At 37.4% G+C, this 24,111-nt stretch overlaps 1 pseudogene; it reads right to left on the bottom strand.

Moving 5' to 3' along the window:
* Positions 1-3,349: 3,349 nt before the first annotated feature.
* LOC100342518 (zinc finger RNA-binding protein pseudogene) lies at positions 3,350-7,083 on the bottom strand (annotated as a pseudogene).
* Positions 7,084-24,111: the final 17,028 nt, after the last annotated feature.

Raw genomic sequence — 24,111 nt, 5'->3', positions numbered from 1 at the left:
CTCGCTAGCTCCTTTCATCACTTCTTTCCTCCAAACTTGGTCTTCTCTTTCTAACTCTGCTTCTTTCTAATAAGGCTCTTTCACAAAAAATCAAGGCCAATCTGGATGTCAAGTCCAGAACCATTCACAGGTAATAAACTCTGATATCTGCAGCACAAGTAAGCACAGAACCCAAACCCAAGCCAAAGTCAAATTAGAGCCAGAGCCAAAGCCAAAGCCAAAACCAACTAACCAAACACAAACTTCTTTTCTCTCTGATATTGTCAGTTTTCCTGTTTGGGCCCTCAAGTTGTTGTGACAGTTTTTAGGCATATTGACAGTTATTTCTGAAGGGTTAAAAACAGCACAATTTGCAACAGGTAATACAACTCCTTATCATTGAAGTTTCATTTTCTATCAGGCTGATAGTGAAATGAAGTCATCTTTGACATCAACTTGCAACACCTCATCTAAAAATTACCTTTTAGAATAATTGATGGAGACTTTTATCTTTTATGTCTTTTATTGATGGGAACTTTCTAAGGTGTGCACACTACGTTGTAGCCAGACTACTCCAGTGGACTCAAGGAAGTCTAGTATGCAATGATTCCTGTCAGTCTTTCTATAATTGATGATGTTTGTTAGAAAAATCTACTAGTTAAAAAAGTGGAATTAGCTGGTGCCGCAGCTCACTAGGCTAATCCTCTGCCTTGCTGCGCCAGCACACCGGGTTCTAGTCCCAGTCAGGGTGCCGGATTCTGTCCCGGTTGCCCCTCTTCCAGGCCAGCTCTCTGCTGTGGCCTGGGAGTGCAGTGGAGGATGGCCCAAGTGCTTGGGCCCTGCACCCCATGGGAGACCAGAGTAAGTACCTGCTCCTGCCATCGGATCAGCACGGTGCGCCTGCCGCAGCGCGCTGGCCGCGGCTGCCATTGGAGGGTGAACCAATGGCAAAAGGAAGACCTTTCTCTCTGTCTCTCTCTCTCACTGTCCACTCTGCCTGTCAAAATAAATAAATAAATAAATAAAAGAGTAGAATTAATACATATTCTACACATTTCACTTACTTTCAAACCACAACAATTGGCTATTTTCCAATATGTTGTATAATTATACATGCAAGTGAGCATACACTATTCAATTTTATTTTTGTTACAATGGTAGAATATTAATCAAAATAAAGTGATGATTACAGGTCATTCAGATGTATATATTCCTTCATATTTGAGATACTGTGCATGTATAGTCTTTAGTATTAAAATTATGAAAATAAACACAATTATTAATATATTTTATAACCTGTATTTATCATACTATCTACAAAAAGATTGGAAATCGCAGATTATGTCATTTTTAATCATCTAAACTAGCTTTAAAACTGTGATAACTCTAGTTAGTCATAAGCTATCAACTTATTGTGTTAATTGTAAGTTAGATAAAAAGTAGAAATTAAACAGAAGGTAATAAACATCACTGAATATTAAATTGTCTTATCTTAATCATAGCCCGAAGTTTTCAGTAATTAATTTATATAAATGTAGCAGTGGATAATAATCTATGGCTATGCCACTTAAGAAATACATAAATTATTAGATATATCTTCACAAAATTGCTTTCATAATTTACAGCTTTTTATTACTAAAATTACTTCATGAAATATTTCAAATACACAAATATCCAGTTTTCAAATACAATGACTATTAACATTGTACTATGTTCACTCCAGCTCAACGGCTTAAAAAATACAAGATAGTTGAGGTAAGCTTGGAGCCTTATTTAAAAAGCCTCTGAGTTCTATTTTAGTCTATCAGGAAAATTACAAACATGAATTTACTGCTTCTAAATCCCTTACATATATTAATGTTTAATAGACGCATATAAATGTATATTCCTACATATAATGTAGTCTTCTAATATTTAAGGGTTTATATGTATTAAATCCCACTTTATATTTCACTGGGAAGCCTGCTACTCTCACCACATGTTAGGTTTCACAATTCACCTTCTCTGACAGGTGCATCCCAGTTCAGCAGTCCTCACACTGTGGGGCATCAGGAGCACCAAGGACACTGGGGAATCTCAAAGGCCAGAAAGTCCTGCAGTGAGAGATCTGCACCTGTGTGCTCGTCATTCTCTCTTCTGGTGATTCTTACACACCAAGTGTGGAGACCACTTCTCTAGGCAGTGTCACTGGCCTTGTTTGTACTTTGTTTTATGAGTATATCACAGCTTAACCCTTCTCTTCCTGCTGGACATTTGCTGTTTTCTTTTTTTTTAATTTCTATGTAATATACTTTTTTTAATTTAACTTTTTATTTATGTATTTCACTCTAGTGCTGTGACAACAAAATGACATCTGTGTACCAGAGCATACATACAACAGTAAGATGTAACCTTCCATTACACCACTGCTAGAATATTTAGCTTTCATAGGAGACATAAGCATGTAAGATGGCCACACCAAATAATTTTCTGTTTTTTCTTAATTATTTTAGCAATGATACTTTTATCAATGTCAGTGTTAATAGAACTATAAGTTATCTGGGTGATGGGGTACGTGTGTGTGGGAATCATTCAACTGCGTCATGTTGTAATTGTTGCTAGAGTAATCTGACACACACCAATTAGGAACTGTCACCATAATTAAGGGCTAGCTACTGCTGTTAGTTGCACAATGATAAAGTTCTTTTGAAAATATTGGTTAGCCCACTTATATGTGAAAAATGCCCTTTCACTTAAACAGAAGAAAAAAAAATTCAGAAAGTTATTTTTGGCCTTGCTATGTCAAAAAGTCAACTGTAAAAGATCTAAGTTAAACTAAAATTATAATTTTAAAAGTCTATTAAAAACAAAAATGTCATGCATTTTATTATCAATTATGCACAGTCTTTAAAACTGTTGCAAGACCATATAATATATATATACATATATATATTAGCTTTTATACTGCTAATGCACAACTTGATTAGAATAACAGAAATCTTTCTTAATTACACCTTTATATATCACACTAGAGAGACAAATGCCACAAGATCTGCAGAAGCATTCAGTTCTGAGCACTCAAATGGCAGAATAACTTTATATGTTGTAGTCCTTCACATATAGAATAACAGAAGGAAAAAAATTCTGCAGTCTCACGTTACAAAAAAACCTACTGCTGTAAAATGTAAAGAAGGGGTAACAGGATATCTTCTATAACACAAAATAACACACCTAGTGTCAAAAAGCAAACAAAACTTCTAAATAAAAATATCAAAATACACAGAGCAACTGAAGCACAAATCCTGCATTAAATACAGTAAAAATTGAGTAAGACATTGCCCTAGTTAATAAAAGACACAAAAATAGAGAGACCTAGGGCAACCAGTAAAACCAAAATAATGGGAAAACAACCTGAACCACTGTTTACCCCTAGTTGGAGTACAATATTTATTGGTGTCTTTCCATTCATATAATACCTAACACTGTACATTAAGTTTTTAATGTCACAGAAAAACTTGGTTCTTCCATGAAATTCTTTAATTTCTTGATGAATTTTTCAAAGTAGACATTATTATGAATGAAAAACAGCCAAGAAATGGGCACCTGTTTTTAACACTGAAGAATTACAGAAACTTTTTAAAAGTTATCAATCTTTTTTATCTTTTCCCCCCTCAGCTTCAAATCCATCAGCTCCATCACTACCCCTTCTTTGCTTTCTGTTGTTGAGGATGTTAAAACGTTGGCTCATTTCTGGTAATGGATCCATGCCTAACACTTAGTGTATTTGGCGGAATGCAAGGAGTCTCAAAGCAAACTGTGCACTGGATGTAATGTCTTCACGCTGCTGCTCAGTCATTGTTGCCAAGGTGTCAAATGGATCCTTTCCACAAGGATCCAGAAGTCCAGGGCCACCTTTAAGAATAATCCCAGAAGAAATACACTCAAAAACTCTTCTCAGTGCATCTCCAGGGCTCTGGGGACTAGAAGCACTACTGATTGCCTTCTCTACTAATAACTCCATAGCCCAGCTTGGAAAATCAGACCAAGCTGGAACTCATTGACAGAGGTCTCGGAGAATACGTATGATTATCACACAGGACTGCAGACCATTAGCTCTAGCCTGGAACCACTTAGCTTGGCGTAGAGCAGCTAGAGCATCAAGGCATTTTTGCCTGTCCAAGACGTCCGGTGGGTCTTTCACCATACCCGAGGTTACATCTCCTTCCCTCATGTTCTCTTCTTGAATAATTGGAGATGTCAGGGTGATAGTGACTTGCATTTTGGGTTCCACACAGGAATTCAAAATTATTGCCACTTCAGATACAGCCCATTTTATATCGTACTTCTCAGGACTTATAACAGCAAGCTGTTTGGGGAGGTTTTCTGCAATTCAGCTTAATAATGTCTTTGAAGGTTTTTCTGAGCAAAGCAAAACAAGGTTGACATTTCTATCTCCTTGGAAAAGTAATCCTTTTGCCAATACTCCCACTTGCAAAACTCCTTTCAAAGCTCTGTCTTTCCCTCCCTCTTTCTTATCATCTCCCTCCTTGTTCTTGCTCTTTTCATGTTCAGACAAACTGTCTGAAACAAGTTTTAAAGCACGTTCAGTGATAGGAACAATTTTTTGAACTGCCTGTGACTCCTCCTCAGTTGGATAAATGGTTGCATGCTTTGTCATCACATAACGGTCATCAGATGAGTCAGGACGACGCAAAGGTGCAGGCCCCTGTGGTTGAGGTGGCATGCCTGGTCGCACTCCCAGAGGCCTAAGGGGCCTGGAGGACCATGTGGATAGCCTGGTCAGGCATCCAGTGGTGATCCTCCCAATGACGTTGTTCTTCCTCTTCTTCTCCAGGGCACGTCCTCTTCATAACGTCTCATTTCCATCCTCCAGTGCTCCTCCTCTTCTCGTCTTTGCCAATACTCCTCCTTCTGCATTTGCTTTCTCATTTTCTCTTCTTGAATCTTTCTTGCTCGAATACTGGGCTTCACTTCTACTTGCAAATCTGGATTTACTTTTTTTATGTTGAAGTCTGTGTCTTCGTCCTTTTAAATGCATCTCCTTAGCATTGGGGTCGTTAAAATTGCACTCGCATCATTTACAATGGAACCTAATTACTTTTTTTTAATTACTTTTCCCTCATCATTTTGTACCTCCTCCACATGATCGTGGCCCACTGGCTGGACGTCACTCTGTAAAGCTGCAAGAGATGCAGGTGTGACCAGCTCTGACACCGTGTCTGACTTTACTTCTGGAATGTGCTCAGAAGAAGTGACAGGAGCATTTTTAACACATTCCGTTCCTTTTAAGTCTTCTGCTTTGTTTCCTGTTGACTGCAGTGTATTACCACCAACAAAGTTTATTTTGGGTGTAGATGTTTTCTTGGCAGCCGTACTTGTAGGCACCGCTGATACTTTAGTGCTGGATGTGCTGTTAAGAGATGTATTTCCTGTAGTAGTAAGACCTTTCACTGAAGAAGTTGCCATCGATGAAGCATTCACAGGGCAATTGTTTGCTGCAGTACTTGAAGGAGAGGCAGTCGGTTTTGAAGCAGATACAGCTGTTGAAGAAGTAGCTTGGCTAACAACGTTTGGCTCTGTTGATGGAATTGGTTTACCCAGTTTTGTATGTAATTTGACCACTTTCTGATGCTTAGCACCACAGATGTGGGCAGCATATGCATCTGCTCCTGTACAGGACACATCGCAGAGCTCACAACGCAGCTGGTTGAGTCCCACGAGCAGAGTTGTTGCTGCTGCTGGTATTTTGTGAGGCTTTCAATGCGGCTTCTTTTTTAATGTTTCTGTCCTTCTAAATGGTCTTTGTAAGTCTGTGGTCCAGCACAGCTGATCTCACACATCACAGCAGTGAATCTGGGGTGGTTTCGGGGCTGTTTTGGTTTCAGCTGTTTCTTTTGGAATGGTGCTTTTTTAGTAAAGTGGTCCCTGTCCAGGCAGCTGCTGCAGCTTCTGTTGCTGCTGCTGCTGTGGGCAGCAGGAAGATGCAGCTGAGCACACTGCTGCTTCATAACCTGAGTGAGATGTGCAGTGAGTAACTGCCCTGCTGCTGTAAGTAGCACTCTGAGTGTAGGGCTGCACCACGGTAGCTGCAGCTGCCACTGGCTGTACATGGAGGACACAGGACAAGTGGAGAAAGTAGTGGTAGCTGGACTCGGTGTGGCTGGTTTTATGGCTGTCACTGTCGAGTTTGCTGGGCTTCAGTATGCGGAGTTGTGCCTTGGCTATAACCTGCTTTGGGAGCCGTCTGATGGTAGGTTTCAGCAACAGCAGGCTGAGGCCGGGCAGCAGCAACGAGGACAGCGGCAGTTGCTGGTGGTTGTTGGTAGTACTGCTGACTGTCGTAAGCTGCAGCAGGAGCTGTGGGTCTTACCTAGGAGTAGGAGTCCTGGGAATTTTGTGTAGTAGCTGGGGGAGGTGGTGCTGGTGCTTCTCGTTGCCTCTGGGTATAACCACAGTCGGTTGCTGTGTGTGCAGCGGGGCAGCCTCCACAGGCGGCAGCTGTTGCTGCAGCGGCCACAGCTACTGGAGCAGGCCTGGCAACCACAACTGTGCATAGGCAGCAGTAACCGTGTGAGCAGCTGCTGGAGCCTGATGGACAGTGCAGCTAGAACTGTAGTTGGATGAGAACAGGCCACACCCGAAGCTGGCTGTTGGCTACACTGGGCCGCAGCCACCGCCGCCGCCCCGCTGTGGGTGAATCCAAAGTAGTTGCCGTCGCCATTTTGGCACCTTCCCCAGCCGGCCGGCACAGAGGAGAAAGCACTACAGGGCGTGTGGGAACCCTGGGCCCGGGCTGCTGCTGCTGCACTCCGAGCTCTCACCCGCGGCCTCCCTCCTGTGAGTAATATGCTTTGTGTAATACCAATATGGTGACGTTACTTTCAGTGTATACCCTGACTAAAGGGACCGACTGCTATTGGTTTGGCTGGAACTTACCACTGTTCCAGCCTGGTAAACTGTTAAAATTGATCACCCTAGAAAGTAGATAATTTTACATACATGTAACGTTAGTATTGTAACATTTCCAAAAAGAATTTCATATTTTGCCGTGCAGAGTGGTATATAGATAATGCTATTTAATTTTTGTTTTGATTTACACTTCATTGTTGACAACTATGACTGATTTTTGTTGAATGTGTGTTAGTCTTTTAGGTTTCTTACTCTATGAATTATTTGTTCCCCTTTTTCTGATAGATTGTTTATTCTGCCCTGTGATTTCTTAAGATTTTTAGATTCCAACATTAAATAACTGAAATTATCTTATGTTAGTCTATGTCTTATCTTTTACATGTATTTTGTTTTGCACAATTTAATTTTCACACAAATATTCAGTTAAAGTCTTATGCTTTGTCTTTTAGTCATTTGTATATACTAGAGTAATAACATTTGTGCAAATATTTTCCTGTTAATTTGAAGATTTACCTTTGATGTTTCAATCTTTGGTATACCTAGAACTGTGTGCAGTTAGTTTTACTTCTTGTCATATAAATGGCAAATTATTCCAACAGTGTGGTGAGGATCTAAGAGTCATTGATTTATATCATATTTATGCACCGAATCTAATTTTTATATATTTCTTACTTCAGTTTATGGATTCTGGCTTCTGTTCATATAGTCTATGTTTGATCTCTATTCCTAACATTCCAATAATTTCTCTTAGTTATTATGATTTTTAATTAGGAATAATATATGGCAGAATATGTGATTTCACATTGTTCTTTTTTAATACTCTTCTTGGTATTTGAGCAAAACCAATTGAATATATTGGGTTATGTAGAAATAATTTCTATCCTAACAATTCAATGAATTGAGGGTTCACTGTATATATGGGTTCATGAAGACAGTGCATTTCACCGTTTTCTCAAGAGGATTATTCATATTTGCAAAATATTCTGTTAAATATATTTAAAGAAAGACATTCCTCTGGGGATACTGAAAGAACACAGTGATTTTCTTTGACAGTTTATGAAATGCTCAGAAAAGAAGTTTTGGGAAGCCAAATAATTAAATTTTTTCATTTACATCAAAGAGTTTCTTTTTCAGCAGATATGTAAGAACATGAAATATATTGCCATTTCTCTCTAGATACTTTGGCCATTTCCCAGCGTGAACTCCACATAATTTTGTTCATGCGACTCTGGGATGAAAAAGGCAAATAAGTAAGTACCCAGTATGAATGGACTTGGTAAAGGTTTTATGGTAAAATACAGTACTGTTCCAACTAATTAAAGAACAGAAATAGCCAAAAAAGAAGAAGAAAAAAGAGAGAAAAAGAAATGAGAGACAGAAAGTGATAAAGAAAAACAATACTTCCCTCCCTCTATTGGCATCTAGAATGTGGTGGCAAATTCAAAAGGAGCAGCACTCCAATTAGAAACAGAGGAGGTCTCCAGGAAACTACTGAGGGACAGAAACGGAAGCTTAAGACAGGGGCGTGTAGTTTCTGTGAGGAAACTGTGTCAGCGTCGATTAAGTTAGTTGTTGCTTGTTTTCCAGAAGCGGGGAAGGATGCTTACTAGAACAGAGCAATCAGGGGCCACTTTTCCAGCTTCTCTGCCAGGAAGGCAGCCTTGTCACTGGGCTTACAGCTGCAGAAATGCTCAGTCCTGATGGCAGCATGAATTTAAAAAGTTTTTGGATCAAAGTAAATATACTTTAATATCATTTTCTGTGCACTGTGAAGTGCTCTTTTACACTATCGAATATTAGCAGATGTGTTGTCTTATAATTCTTTTAATATATAAACTTGTGTGTGTTTGGATAGCTGAGTGTAACTTTCTGGTCACATTAATAGAAAAAATATTTGCTCAAAAGCCAGAATAGAATGATCTCTGGATAAATATAAAATAAAGCATAAAGGAAATATTAATTTTTACACTCAACAATTTTATGTTTTATATATTCAAATTTCTGAAACCATGTTAAAGAGCAAGTGACAAATTATAAGAAATATCTGTAACATAAAATAGAGCTAATAGTTTAAAAAACAGATGATAAAGATCACAGAGAAAAATATGTGGCCATATAATAAAAATGGGGATAGAGATTAAGCTGTTGTCATGAAAATGACAACATAAAATGGTTTCAATAAGATAAAATTTTGTTTCGTTTTCATGTGAGAACAAAGAGACTGACCAGTGAGCTCTGAGGCATTGATCACTGAAGCTTCTTCTGTCCATCATTCATTGTCCTGGGAGCATTGTCCGTAACCACAGGTAAGCTAGGTTGCCACTTCTCCAGGTTCTGAAGTACTGGGGAACCAGAGGACAGCATCACCTTGTACACAATAGAATATTGAATACATCTCTTCCACACTGTTCAATTGTTGAAAATTTGGTCTCATAGCCATAGCAACTGCAAGGGAGTGTGGAGGATGCATTCTATGCGTAAGAGGTCAAGTGTCCAGAAGAAAATAGAACTAATGCTCTGCCATAGGTTGGCACAGTACCTGGGGAAAAAATGTTCACAAAGAAATATGAACATGTACATTTAATAGACTAAATGATATAAAAACAGTAGTACAATGTACTAAAACAGAAGTACATGCTCTTTTTTTGATCTCACAAGATTTTTCACAAATGTTAATAATAGCTATTGAAAATATAACAAAATGAGCATTTTCAAATATTGTTGGTAAAAAAAAAAAAGTATCCATAGGTATTACTTTAATGGAAAGCAATTTGGCCTTAAATAGAGAAGTGCCTACAGGTCCAAATTGAGAACCATTATGTGCAAATTACTGGCCAACACTCTTCAAAAGTGCTGCTATCATAAAGACCAAGGAAAACTGCATGTTTGTCCCAGGTTAAAGAAGATATGAATGAAGGTATAGTGCATTATATGCTTCCTGACCTAGGGAAAAAACATTGTTTTACAAAGCATGAATACAATCTATAGACTAGATAGAAATTTTATTGTTTTTTTTTAATTTTGATCATTGTACTGTGGTTATACGAGGTGTTAAAAATAGGAAATCAGATAATGGGCATTTGAGAACTCTGGTATTATTTTGAACATTTTTGTAATTTTGAAATGACTTCAAAATGAAGTTTCATCATACTTAAAAGTAGACCCTGCTTCTGAGCCCTTCTCCTTGTTTATCCTATGCATTAAATTATCAGAAAGCTAGTTAGACTTTAACCTTTCCAAAGCTACAAGTGCAAATGCCTCCTTGGGGAAGTCTATGCATATGATACACCAGAATGCTTGCAACAAACTACATACTAACTAAATGTCAAATTTCATACATGTTCAGCCTCAGAGAACCACGAGTGTTCATGTTACGTGCAATTGGAATGATTTCCTGAAAAATAATGTACACTGAAGCTTTTTGCCATTTTTTCTGTCTTCTCATTTTTCTCCAATTCCTTGCTACTATTGCATTTTCAATTGTTTCTGTTCCACTTATTTTATTTAAGTGAGGATGTATTTTTCAACACATTTTTTAGAATTCTTAGCTAAATAAATTAAATACACAAATCACCTATAATTCCATCTCGCTATTATGTTATAATTTTATTTAAGTATATAAAAGTAAATCATATGCATTCTAAACTTTGTCAATGTTACAAAGTTAAAATATGATTATATTTGTCATTATTTTATATTGGTCATGCCTGTGGTTGTATCTACCAAAGCCACAGAGAAATGTAATCAGCCAGCTGTTTGAGTCTAAAAACAAAGGCAAATATACAGCTATTAGAAACATCTGGAGTTTGAAAGATTATTCCGAGTTACTCAATGTTTATCCAAATACCTCCAGTGTGTCTCATCTCCCCAGGCTGGTGAACACAGACACACTGAACTATGTCCAAGGTCCGTATATAATGTTGTAGGTAGTTGACACCTCAAGATGAAAGCATAGCTCACATTAGTGTTGATTAACATCAGTATATTTTGAAATATTCTTGATTGTCCTGACAAATTCTAGGAATACTGGTCAAAAACAGTTGAACAGAAATTCTGTGTTCATGATAGAAAGTAACCCTGATAGACTGAAATGACGGTGAGTTGATAGAAAGAATACCTTCTCTGCCACGTGGGAAGCAGAGATCACAGTTATACCAAATACCTGTCCCCAAGACTTCAGTGACAATATGGGTCTTTATTTAATAGGTTTGGGCACTATGTTTTCTCCCTGGGAAGTTTCCCTTAACAGAACATGTCCCAGCCTGATATGTGAAGTAATAAGTTAAGTTCTGAATGACCTTGACTAGCACAGGGAAATTATCCTAAGTTTTCATTGTAAAAATTGCAACATTGAATAGCAGTGCAGGACTTCTGCAGTTATCATTTGTTTAGCTCTTGGTTAGATCTAAGGTGCCTCCAGAAACCTCTCTCTTAGCACCACAACCCCATTGCATAAGCAGCTACTGCCAAATACCACTTAGTGAATCTGTTTTTAGAAATTAGGAAGGAATGAGGATGAGGGAGTGAAGATTGTGAGATCGTGTGTGTGTGTGTGTTAACATGCTATCAGATCTCCTATAACTGAACCCATTCACCGTATTCTGATTTTTTTTAGAAAATATAGTTTTGCTAAAACTGCAAAAATTTGTAGAATTTAATAGGCACATTATAGATATATTCAATTCCATGTTAAAAATACTAACAACCTGAAATGCTAAGAACCCTTTAAAATGACCAAAAACATAAATCAAGTAGTTCTATGGGAAATAGCAGATCAAACCTGAACAAAAATGAGGGTATACTGTTTATTTTTATTTTGTTACAGCTTATTTTTAAATACCTTTAGTTAGACACAAATAAATACACATATCTAAAAAACATAGGATTTGATATATGATGACATCTATGAAAAAAAACATGCACATAACCCTAAAATTTTCCTTGTGTCCCTTTTTTTTCTATTGTGGTAAAAGACATGATATAAAATTTACCAAATTAATGATGTGTAATACAGAAGCAGCTACATGCACCTTGTGCAATAGGTCTCTAGGACTTTCTCATCTTGCACAATTACAATTCTATATCTGTTTGACAACAGTTCTGCTGTCTAACTGAAGCTTTGTAACCCCTGACCATCATCTTCCTATTCCCCTAATCCCTACCCAGAATCTCGTAATTCTCTACTATTCTGCTCTTTGCTTATATGAGTTTGATTTTTTAGATTTGGCATGTTACTAAGACATGCAGTATTTGTCTCCCTGTGCCTACTTCACTTAATATTATAATCTCCAATTTCAGTTATTTTCTGCAAATGATGGCATGTTGTTATGGCCTGTGTGTGTGTGTGTGTGTGTGAGAGAGAGAGAGAGAGAGAGAGAGAGAGAGAGAGAGATTGGATAGTATTCTATTATTTTAGAAGCCACATTTTCTTTAGCTACTCATATGTTACACAACAACTTAGGTTGATACCATAAGTTGCTGTAGCAAATAATACTGTGATGAACATGGGAGCACAGATACTCTTTGACATAATGGTTTCGTATCTTTTGGGTTAATATCTGGAAGTTAGATTGTGGATCACAATGCAACTCTAATTTTAGTATCTTGAGAAAGCTTCATCCATTTTTTCATAATAGCTGTGTTAATTTACGTTTTCACCAACAGTGTACAAGGGCTTTTGTCTCAATCCTCATCAATACTTGATATCTTTCATCCTATTTTTTATTGACCTTCTCTCCAGTTGATCTATTCATTTTTGAAAATAAAAGACTAAATTATACTATTACTTCATTACTTTATTTCTCCCTTCAGTTCTGCAAATGTTTTCCTTTTATTTCTTTTATTTGTGTCCTTTGCTCTTATCTCTGAATATGTATTTACAGTCCCTAATGAAATGGCCCTTTTCTGCTTACATTGTTTATTTCTTTGTCTCTTGTGACCATTTTTAAATTAAATTGTATTTTTTTTCAAATATAAATATGGTCACCTCTGTTCCCTTTCGGTCCCCATTTGCATGAGATATCTTTTTTCTAATCCTTTCACTTTCAGCCTATGTATGTCCTCATATAAATTGAATCTCTGTAGCCAGCAGTCTCATATTCATTTTTAATCCTTACTTCCCAATGCCTCCTGCTTCTGCCATCCCTTATTCTCCAGAAAATGACTGATTTGTGTTCTTTTACTTTGGATGCATTTGCACTTTCTAGAATTTTATAAAAAACAAAGTCTACAGCATATGGCTATATTTGTCTACTGAAATTAGCATAATTATTTTGAATATCAGGCAGAAAAAAGTAATAAAACCATCCAGATTACAAGTGCAGAATTACAACTCTCCTTATTTCAGGCTCCATAATTGTCTGTGAGAAAATTGGATGCAGTTTATAAAAAGCTACCAGAACTACTAAGCAAACTTAGCCAGGTCACAGAACAATATATTCAATGCCACTTAATTTCCAAGTAGTATCCACTGCACGAATATGATAATTTGCTTATCCATTCTTCTTTTGATGGATATTTTGGGTTTCGTTTTCAGTTTTGTGCATGATATAATCCTTATGGAATTGCATGTAAAATTTTTGTATGAACATCTTTTCATTTCTCGAGTTCTAGGAGGTCATAGCTGGATTATATAATAGGTAAATATTTAACTTTTTTGAAGCTGCCAAGCAGGTTTCTGTAGTAGTTTTACCATTTTATTTTCCCACTAACTATGTATGAGAATGTTAGTTGAGTTGCTGTACATACTCACTGTTGACTGGTGTGTTCAGGCTTTTAATTTTAGATGAATGATAGTGTCTTACAGTGTTTTAATTTCCATTTACCTAATGACAAATGATATTGAGAATCTTCACAGGCTTATTTGTCATCTGCATGTTTTTTGATGAATTGTTTGTTCAAATAATTTGCTCATCTTTTTAACTGACTTGTTTTACTGTGAAGTCAGTTCTTTTTATATTCTGGATATAAGGGCTTCATCAGTTATGTGTTTTTCAAATATTTTTCCCAGTCTATGGCTTGTTTTTGTTTACTTATTTCTAATTTTCTTGACAGTATCTTTTAAATAATTATTTTAATAAAACATTTTAAATAATAACTAATTTTAATAAAATCCAGCTTGTCATTTATAATAATTATTTTAATTTTAGTAAAATTCAGTTTAACAAATTTTTTAATTTATGCATCATGCTTTTGGTTGTGTCTAAGAAATCTCTCCCTAACTCCAAGTCACTAGTTGAGTTTTACAGATGTGGGATATTGATTTTAAAAATCTTGTTATTATTGATCATGAATATTGAATTGTTCAAGCATTTTCCATTGAGTTACTTTTACATCTTTGTTGAAAATCATTTGTCTGTGTGTATGAGGTCTGTTTCTAGATTCCCTATTTGTTTCACTGATGATCAAGTTGTCTGTCATTTTGCTGTGGATTTATAAAACTTTTGAATTCAGATACTGTTAGTCTTCTATCTTGGTCTTTCAAAGTTGTTTTATCTGTTTCAGGTCCTCTGCATTTGCACATAAATTTTAGAATCCATCCCATTAACTTTCATTTTTATAAAGCTTTCTGGAATTTTTAGGAATCTATAGATCAATGTAGGGGGAATTGACATTTCAATAACATTGAAAATTCCCAGCCATGAATTCAGTATATCTCTCCACTGATTTAAGTTTTTATTATTTTTTCTCAGAAATGTTTTATCATTATCACAGTACAGTTTTGGTATTTCTTTAATAAGATTTATACCTAAATGCTTTTTTCTAATGTTACTAAAATGGTTGTGCTTATTTTTAGTTCAATTTCTGATTTTTTAAATTGCTTTTGTATAGTGATCTTGTGTCCTGCAAACTTTCTAAATTTGCTTATTTGTTCCGGTTGCTTTGTAAAGACTACATCGTATTTTCAAGACAATTATAGGGTCTGATAGTGAAGACTATTTTATTTCTCCATTTCAAATATGGATAAGCTTTCACTTATTTTCCCTAATTGCAAAGAACAGAATCCCTTGGAACAAGGTTAAAAATAAATGCTATGGTAGACATTTTTGCCTTATTTTTTTTTATCTTGGGGGAAGTCTTGAATCTTTAAAACAAAACTTTTAAGTTTTTTAAGGTGAACAAATTTCATGTATTTCACATATACAGATTTAGGAGCATAGTGATACCACCCACCTTACATTCCCTCCCACTCATGCTCCCGCCCTCTCTCCTCCTTCCTTTCTCATTCTTTCTTTTTAATTTTTACAATGACACACTTTCCATTTATTTTATAATCATAAAATTAACTAAGCATAGCCTTTGCCTCTGCTGTTGAGTCACAGTGTTTTGTTTTGTTTTTTTTTCACTCACACTATTTGCCTAATTTTTACTTACTGTAGGGTTACTCTTATGAGTATAAAGCAAGCTGAAAATAGACCTTTGTAAAAATTGTGAGTGGGAATAGGAGATGGAGGAGGAAGAAGGGTTGGACTATGGGTGGGAGGGAGGGTAAGGGGGAAGAATCACTGTTTCTAAATTTGTGTATATGAAGTGCATAAAGTCTGTTTACCAAATAAAATATATAAAAATAAAAATTAAAAAAAAAAAAACAAGAAAAAATAGTAAGAAGAAAAGAACCACACTTATTCTTGGATCTGTGTGTTTGTAATTTTAACTGAATTTAAATATTTAAGCAGTGGCTTCAATCTGTTCCCCACCTTTCATCAGAAACTCAATTAGATACATTAGGATGCACAAGATCACCTTGTAAGTCACTGATATTGTGTTTATTGCCATTTTATGTTTCATTTAGGACTCTTTGTGCTGCTAAATCTTCAAGTTTTTAATCTTACCTTCTGTGATATCTATTCTGTTATTATTCTTTTAATTCAACCCAGTGTATTTTTCATTACAGGCAGTGCAGTTTTACCTCTAAGAATTCAATGTGGGAGACAGACGAATGCTGTCTCTGATACCTTCCACATCTCTATTTAACTTAGTCAACGTTTCTTCCAAGTAGAGAACATACAGAACAGAGTTATAATAACTGCTGTAATATCCTCTCGGCTAGTTATAGCATCTGTGGCAGTGCTGACTGATTTTCTCCTCATTAAATCTCATAGTTTTCTTCTTTGCATGCTTGGAAATTTTTTTTATTGATTTCCATAGGTGGTGAATTTTACCTTGTTGGATGCTGATTTTTTTTTATTCCTATGAAACCTAAAACAGGAACTTTGTTCCTAGGCACAGTTATGTAAAAAAAGTTTAACACTTTCAGAGCTTGTATGTCGAGCCTTTCAGACAGGAAGATGATGTGATTTTTGTCTGGGTGTAACTACACAATATCACTGAGGCAAGACCTTTCTGGGACTGGCCCTGTGATCTGTGGACTTAAAGCTCTTTCCTTCTTGCTAGTGGAAGCTGACACTAGTAGTGGCCCATTGTAAGTGAAGTACTCTTCAATCTAATTCTATATTCAAAGATTTTCCATGGTCATGGGTACTGATCGGTACTATTAGTACCCAAGTGCTTCTGCCAATCTCTGGAATTTTTTTTCCTGTGCGGTTCTCAATTCTCCAATGTTCTGCCCTGTAGACATGAGTTGCCATTGTCTTCCAGAAAAGTCTCCTTCTGTCACCTCAGTTTAGCTCTGTCGTCTGGAAGCCTGAGAACTGTCACAAAGTCACAATTGTGGGTGTATTCTTAAGCTACTTTATTTACTGTCTCTCGGGCACCATTTTCCTTTGCTGCTTGATGTTCCATGTCTTCAAAACATTCTTTCACATTTTTTCCATCTTTAAAATTTTCTTAGGTATAAATTTATATGAAGTCTCTAATGCTCCATCTTTTTCAGAAGTAAAATTGATCCTACAATGTTTGTAACAGATAAGACATTAATAATCACATATCAAATCTCCCAAAATCAATTCATAAGTCAATGAGATTTCAATAAAGAACACAATTCAATGGCAAAAAATCCAAATTTAAAATAAGCAATAGATCTAAATAGCCATTTTCAAGCAAAACATACAAACAGCCAATGTACATAAGAAAATTCTCAGCATCACTAATCTAGAGAAATGCTATTAAAGACCACAATGAGATATCACTGCACTCCAGTTCTGATGGCTGTCTCCAAAATGACAAGAGATAACAAATGCTGGGGATGATGTAGAGAAAAAAAGAACACTTGTAAGGATATAAATTAGGATGGTCTCTGTGAAAAAAAGTATGGAGGTGACAGAACAAATTAAAAATAGAACTACCATCTGATCCAGCAATCAGAATACCTGGTATATATCTGAAAGGAATGAAAATTAGTGTGGTGAAGAGACATCTGCATGCCCATGTTTATTGCAGCTTTCTTCATAATTGCTAAGGAATGAAAACAGCCTAAGTATCTACCAGCACATGTGATATATTCATACAATAAAATATGACTCAGCCATAAACATGATGAAATTTAGTCATTTGTGCTGATATGAATGGAACTGGAGATCACTATGTTAAGCAAAATAAGTATCACAAATGTTAAACTCATAAAACTTGAGTGCACTGGGGCTAGTGTTGTGGCATAGTAGGCTAAGCCTCCACCTGCCCTGCAAGCATCCTATATGGGTGCTGGTACATGTCCTGGCTGCTCCTCTTCCAATCCAACTCCCTGCTATAGCCTGGGAAAGCAGTGGAGGATGGCCCAAGTTCTTGGGCCCTTGCATCATTGTGGGAAACCCAGAAGAAGCTCCTGGATCCTGGCTTTGGATTGGCCCAGCTCTGGCTGTTGTGGCCATTTGAGGGGTGAACCAGCAGATGGAAGACCTCTCTCTCTGTCTCTCCCTCTCCTTGACTGTAACTTTGTCTCTAATACAAATTTAAAAAAAGAAGTTGAGAATAGAATGGTAGTCACCATAGGCTGAGGATAATCGGTGTTAAGAAGGGATGAGAAGAGTTTAATGACAGATACTAAGTTATGATTAGGTAGAAGCAAGAATTTCTGGTGTTTTATTGCACAACAAAGTGACTATAAATAATTATAATGTACTGTATATCTTTTGAAAAAAAGAAACAAATTCTAGTGAGTTCAGCCTAAAGAAATGATAAATGCTTTTGTTTTGGGTTTAGGATTTTTCGGTTTTTAAAAGATTGATTCCTGTATTTGAAAGTCAGAGTTATGGAGAGAGAAGGAGAGACTGAGAGATGGAGATCTTCAATACATTGGTTCACTTTCCAGTTGGCTGCAACAGCCAGGGCTGTGCCAGGCTGACCACCCCAGGAGTAAGGAACTCCATACAGGACTCCATGTGGGTGGCATGGGTGACCCAAACACCAAGGCTATCTTCTGCTGCTTTTCCCAGGCCATCAACAGAGAGCTGGATTAGAAGCAAAGCAGCTGAACAGGAACTGACATACAAATGGGGTGTAGGCCTTGCAGGTGGCAGATTTACCCACTATGCCACAATTCCAGTCCCAACAAATGGGAAATGTTTGAAGAGATATGTTTATCCTGATTTTAACATTATACATTGAATACATGCGGCAAAGCATCATATGGAACTCCATAAATATGTACAATTTTTATGTATCCTTTTTTAAAATTACAACAGAATTTTTTATGCAACTGGAAACATTAAAAGGCTATATGGTGTGGGGAGCAACTGGGAGCAACTCGGACTAGACTAAGTTACTGGAATTAAGACTTATTCTATGCATCTGCTCTCCCACAATATGGCGCTGGGAGAGGAGCAAACAGCTTCTACCCAGCTGCCTCCAGTTCAACCAATAAACTGTAGGACCTGCTCCTGATTGGAGGAGAGCAGCATACTCGGCGTGTGGGTAGCAGAGTTGGGACTGGTGGAAGAGGACTATAAAGGAGGAGAGAGACAACATGCACCAGGAACATCTATCTGAAGGAACACCTGTGCAGCCCCCGAGAGAGCCGGCCGGCGGTGTGCTGCTCCCCCGCGGAAGTGGGGAAAGTGGCAGGGGGAACCGCCCTTCCACGGAGGTGGAAGGGACGGTAGCCAACCCGGGAAGAACCAGCAGCAAACCCAGGGAGGGCCGAGTAGACGAAAGAACAGCGCAGGGTTTAGTGTTGTTCCTCCGCGAAGAGGGGGAGTGACATAATGGTGCCGTGACTCGGATAGGAAACCTAGGCAGGGTCTTGTGTCGTTCCTCCGTGAAGAGGGGGAGCGACATAATGGTGCCGTGACTCGGATAGGAAACTTAGGAGGGAAGAAACGGGAAGAAGTGGGAAAATACCGGAGAGAGAGACTAGCAAAGAGCCTAGGGAAAAGCCGGACGGAAAAGGTGCCGGAAGAAGCTATCAAAAGCCTAGGCATAGACTCGGATACGGACTGTGGGAAAGAAGTTAGGATTTAAAGTGAAAGCAAGAAGAAACTTAGACTCGGATACGGACTGTGGGGAGAAGCCAGGAGAAGTGAGAGGGGAATATTGTTGGAAGAAATGTTAGGAAACATACCGGGTAGAGAAAAATGTTAGGGAGGATGAAGCTGCCGCGGGGCGAGGCGCCGAGAAGCTGCCTGGGGGCAGGCGCCGGGAAGCTGCGGGGATAAGAGAAACAGAAGTTTAGAAGTAAAATGAGAGAAATAGGAATGCTGGCAGATAGAAGTAAAATAGGAGAAATAGGAATGCCCGGAGATAGAGAAATAGAGAAAAATAAGGCCTCCCCACAACACGGCAATGAGAGAGCTTGGATTCGGTCTGCCTGATTAGTAAGATGATAAGCACCTGTGGGCAGCTGCAGGTCACCGAAGACAGGCACGTTATCAACACCAATAAGTCTCCCCACAAGACGGCAATGAGAAGGCTTGGATTTGGTTTGCCTGATTGATAGGGCTTGTAAGCACCTGCAGGCAGTTCTAGCAGAGCAGAGCATGTGCTGCAGGGCACCGAACACAGGCATGCATCAGCGCCTAAAAACCTCCTCACAACATGGCGAAGAGAGGACCTGGACTCCGTTTGCCTGATTGGTAGGGCTTGTAAGCACCTGTGGGCAACTCTAGCAAGCAGAGCAGAGTGTGTGCCGTGGGGCACTGAAGACAGGCGCGTATCAACGCCAAAAATAGAAAGAAAGGGGGATCTGTGGGGAGCAACTGGGAGCAACTCGGACTAGACTAAGTTACTGGAATTAAGACTTATTCTATGCATCTGCTCTCCCACAATATGGCGCTGGGAGAGGAGCAAACAGCTTCTACCCAGCTGCCTCCAGTTCAACCAATAAACTGTAGGACCTGCTCCTGATTGGAGGAGAGCAGCATACTCGGCGTGTGGGTAGCAGAGTTGGGACTGGTGGAAGAGGACTATAAAGGAGGAGAGAGACAACATGCACCAGGAACATCTATCTGAAGGAACACCTGTGCAGCCCCCGAGAGAGCCGGCCGGCGGTGTGCTGCTCCCCCGCGGAAGTGGGGAAAGTGGCAGGGGGAACCGCCCTTCCACGGAGGTGGAAGGGACGGTAGCCAACCCGGGAAGAACCAGCAGCAAACCCAGGGAGGGGCGAGTAGACGAAAGAACAGCGCAGGGTTTAGTGTTGTTCCTCCGCGAAGAGGGGGAGCGACAATGTGGAGAATTGAATGTCTATTAATTCTTAGTTTTTCATGTTATATCTCTTACAATGCACATTTGCCTTCATAGTTCTTATCATCCCTTGCCAAATTGTCCTTCTTGAATTTTGTTTTTGGTCTTTAATCTCAACTAGAATGTAAAACACATAGAAGTAGGAATTTTACTTTGTCCATTTCTATATCACCTGTGTCTCACACATGCATACTAAATAATTAATTATTGAACAAAAAAATATCAAGACAAAAATCTTCAGAAAAAGAAGATTGGAAAATTTGATTAGCAAATTTCAAGTTACCAGAAACCAGTAACAGGACAATTTCAGTATTATTGCACAAAGAGATCAATAGAACAAAATAGGAAACCAAGATGTACCCCTTATCATTAATATGAAACTTGGTTAACATACATTAGAAATACCATTGCAAATAGGTTATAAAATGATGGAATCTAGTTAACAAATATTCAGATAATTGCCTCTTTTTAATTTTTTTATTTATATAAGGTGAACAAATTTCATGTATTTCATATATACAAATTTAGGAGCATAGTGGCACTTCCCACCATTCCCTCCCTCCCATCTACACTCCCACTTTCTCTCCTTCTTCCTTTCTTATTCTTGAAATTTTTACAATTACATACTTTCAATTTATTTTATAATCATAAAATTAACTCTCTACTAAGTAAAGAATTCAACAAATAGTAAGAAGAAAAAAACAAAAAACAAAAATCACTGTCCCCCAATAGTACAGACAAGGGTGACAGACAATAATAAAATCTCAAAATATCAATTTTGCTCATATACAGTATATTTTTTACTCTATTAGTAACCACATGGGGAAAACATGATATTTGTCTTAAGGGAACTGGCTTATTTCACTAAGTAAAATGGTTTCCAGTTGCATCCATTTTATTAAGCCAGGATTTTATTCATTTTTATGGCTTAGTAGTAATCCACGGTGTATGTAGACCATATTTGCTTTATCAGATAATCACTTGATGGACATCTGGGTTCATTAGTGTGGCTATTGTGACTTGAACTCCAATAAACATGAGGATACAGGTAATTTTTTCATATGCTGATTTCATTTCATTTGGGTAAATTCCCAGGAGTGAGAAGGCTTGGTCATATTTTCAGATCTATTTTCAGCTTTCTGAGGAATCTCTATACTGTCATCCACAATGGATGTACGAGCTTTCAATCCCACCAACAGTGGATTAGAGTACCTTTTCCCATACATCCTCACCAGCACTTACTGTTTCTTGATTTCTGTATGAAAGCCATTCTAACTGCAGCAAGGTATAATCTCATTGTGGTTTTGATTTGCATTTCCCAGATGGCTAGTGATCCTGAGCCCTTTTCCATGTGTCTGTAAGCCATTTGAATTTCATTCTTAGAAAAACGCCTGTTCAAGTCATTTGCCCATTTCTTAACTGGGTTGTTTGTGATGCTGTTGTCAAGTTTCTTGAGCTCTTTATAATTCTGGATATTAATTCCAAACCTGTATAGTACTTTGCAAATATTTTCTCCTATTCTGCCAGTTGTCTATTCACCTTGTTGAGTGTTTCCTTTGCCATGCAAAAGATTCTTAGGTTTATGTAATCTCATCTGTCTATTTTTGCTTTGATTGCCTGTGCTTCCGGGTTGTTTTCAATAAGTCTTTGCTTATGACAGTGTCTTGAGGAATATCCTCAATGTCCTCCTCTAGTAACTCAATCTATGTTGAGTTGCTTTTTGTTAAAGATGTAAGGTAGGGGTGTTTTTTCATATTTCTGCAGGCATAGATCCAATTTTCTCTTGTTGAAGAGACAGTCCTTTCTTTGAGATTGATTTTACTTTTTTTTATCAAAGATTAGTTTGTTATAGATATATGGATTGATTTATGAGGATTCCATTCTGTTCCATTCATCTACATGGATTTTCTTCACTGGGAGGGTTTTCATTACTGATTTAATTCCCATCATGGATATTGGTTTATTTAGATTTTCCATGTCTTCATTGCCTCAATTTTGATAGATTATATCTGTCAAGAAATCTATCCATTTCTTCTGGATTTTACAATTTTTTGGCATATTTTTGTGCCCAATACCAGGCTGTTTTGATAGCAACTGCCCTGTAGTATGTCCTAAAATCTGGTATTATGATGCCACCAGCTTTATTTTTGTTAATATTGCTTTAAATATCCTGTTTTTTTATGATTTCATATGTATTTTAGAATCATTTCTTCTAGCTCTGAGAAGAATGTTATTGGTATTTTGATTGGGACTGCATTGAATCTGTAAATTGCTTTGAGTACTATCCACATTTTGATGATATTAATTATTCCAATTCATGAATATGGAGTATTCTTCCATTTTTAGTATCTGATTTGTTTAGTGTCTGATTTGTTTAATGTTTTGAAATTTTCATTGTAGAGATCTTTCACTTCCTTGATTAAATTTATTCTAAGGTATTTAGATTTTTTGTAGCTACTATGAATGGGACTGATCTTATAAGTTCTTTATCAACCATGGCTTTGTCTGTGTCTACAAAGTCTATTGATTTTGTGTGTTTATTTGATATCCTGCAGCTTTACTAAACTCTTTTATGAGTTCCAATAGTTCTCTATGGAGTCTTTTGGGTTCCCCTTATATATAGGATCATGTCATCTGCAAAGAGGGATAATCTGACTTCCTCCTTTCCAATTTGTATCCCATTGATTACTTGTTCTTGCCTAATGACTCTGGCTAAAGCTTCCAGAACTATATTGAATAGCAGTGTTGAAAGTGGACATCCTTGTCTGGTTCCAGATCTTAATGCAAATGCTTCCAACTTTTCCCCATTCAGGATGATGCTGACTGTGTGTTTGTCATATATTATCTAGTTCTGGTAAGGAATGTTCCTGCTATAACCAATTAGCTTAAGGTTTTCATCATGAAAGTTGTATTTATCAAATGCTTTTCCTATGTTAATTGAGATAATCATACAGTTTTTAGTCTTCAATTTATATGAAGTATCACATTTATTGATTTGAATATGTTGAACCATCCCTGCATACCAGGGGTAAATCCCACTTGGTCTGGGTGAATGATCTTTCTGATGTGTTGTTGGAATTGGCAAGTATTTTGTTGAGGATTTTGGCATCTATGTTCCTCAGTGATATTGGTCTGTAGTTCTCTTTCTTTGTGATATCTTCTTCTGGTTTAGGAATTAGAGTGATGCTGGCTTCATAGAAAGAGTTTGGGAGGATTCTCTCTCTTTCAGTTGTTTTGAGTAGCTTGAGAAGAATTGGAGTTAGTTCTTCAAATGTCTGGTAAAATTCTTCAGTCAAGTCATCCGGTCTAGGGCTTTTTTTGTTGGGAGGGTCTTTATTACTGATTCAATTTCCATCTTGGTTATCTATTTAGGTTTTCTATGTCTTCATGCCTCAATTTTGATAGATTGCATCTATGCAGAAATCTACACATTTCTTCCAGATTTTGCAATTTGTTGGCATATCATTGTTTGTAGTCAGTCCTGAGGTTTCTTTTTATTTCTATAGTATCTATTGTAACTTCTCCTTGTTATCTCTGAATTATTGATTTGGGTCTCTTCCCTCTTTTTTAGTTAATTGGGAAAATAATGAATCAATTTTTTTTTCCAAAAAACAGCTTTTCATTTCACTGATCTGTATCATTTTTTCAATT

This window comes from Oryctolagus cuniculus, chromosome 7 (assembly GCF_964237555.1).
Source record: "Oryctolagus cuniculus chromosome 7, mOryCun1.1, whole genome shotgun sequence".
Classification (NCBI taxonomy): Eukaryota; Metazoa; Chordata; class Mammalia; order Lagomorpha; family Leporidae; genus Oryctolagus; species Oryctolagus cuniculus.
This window is presented reverse-complemented; position numbering and strand designations above follow the sequence as displayed.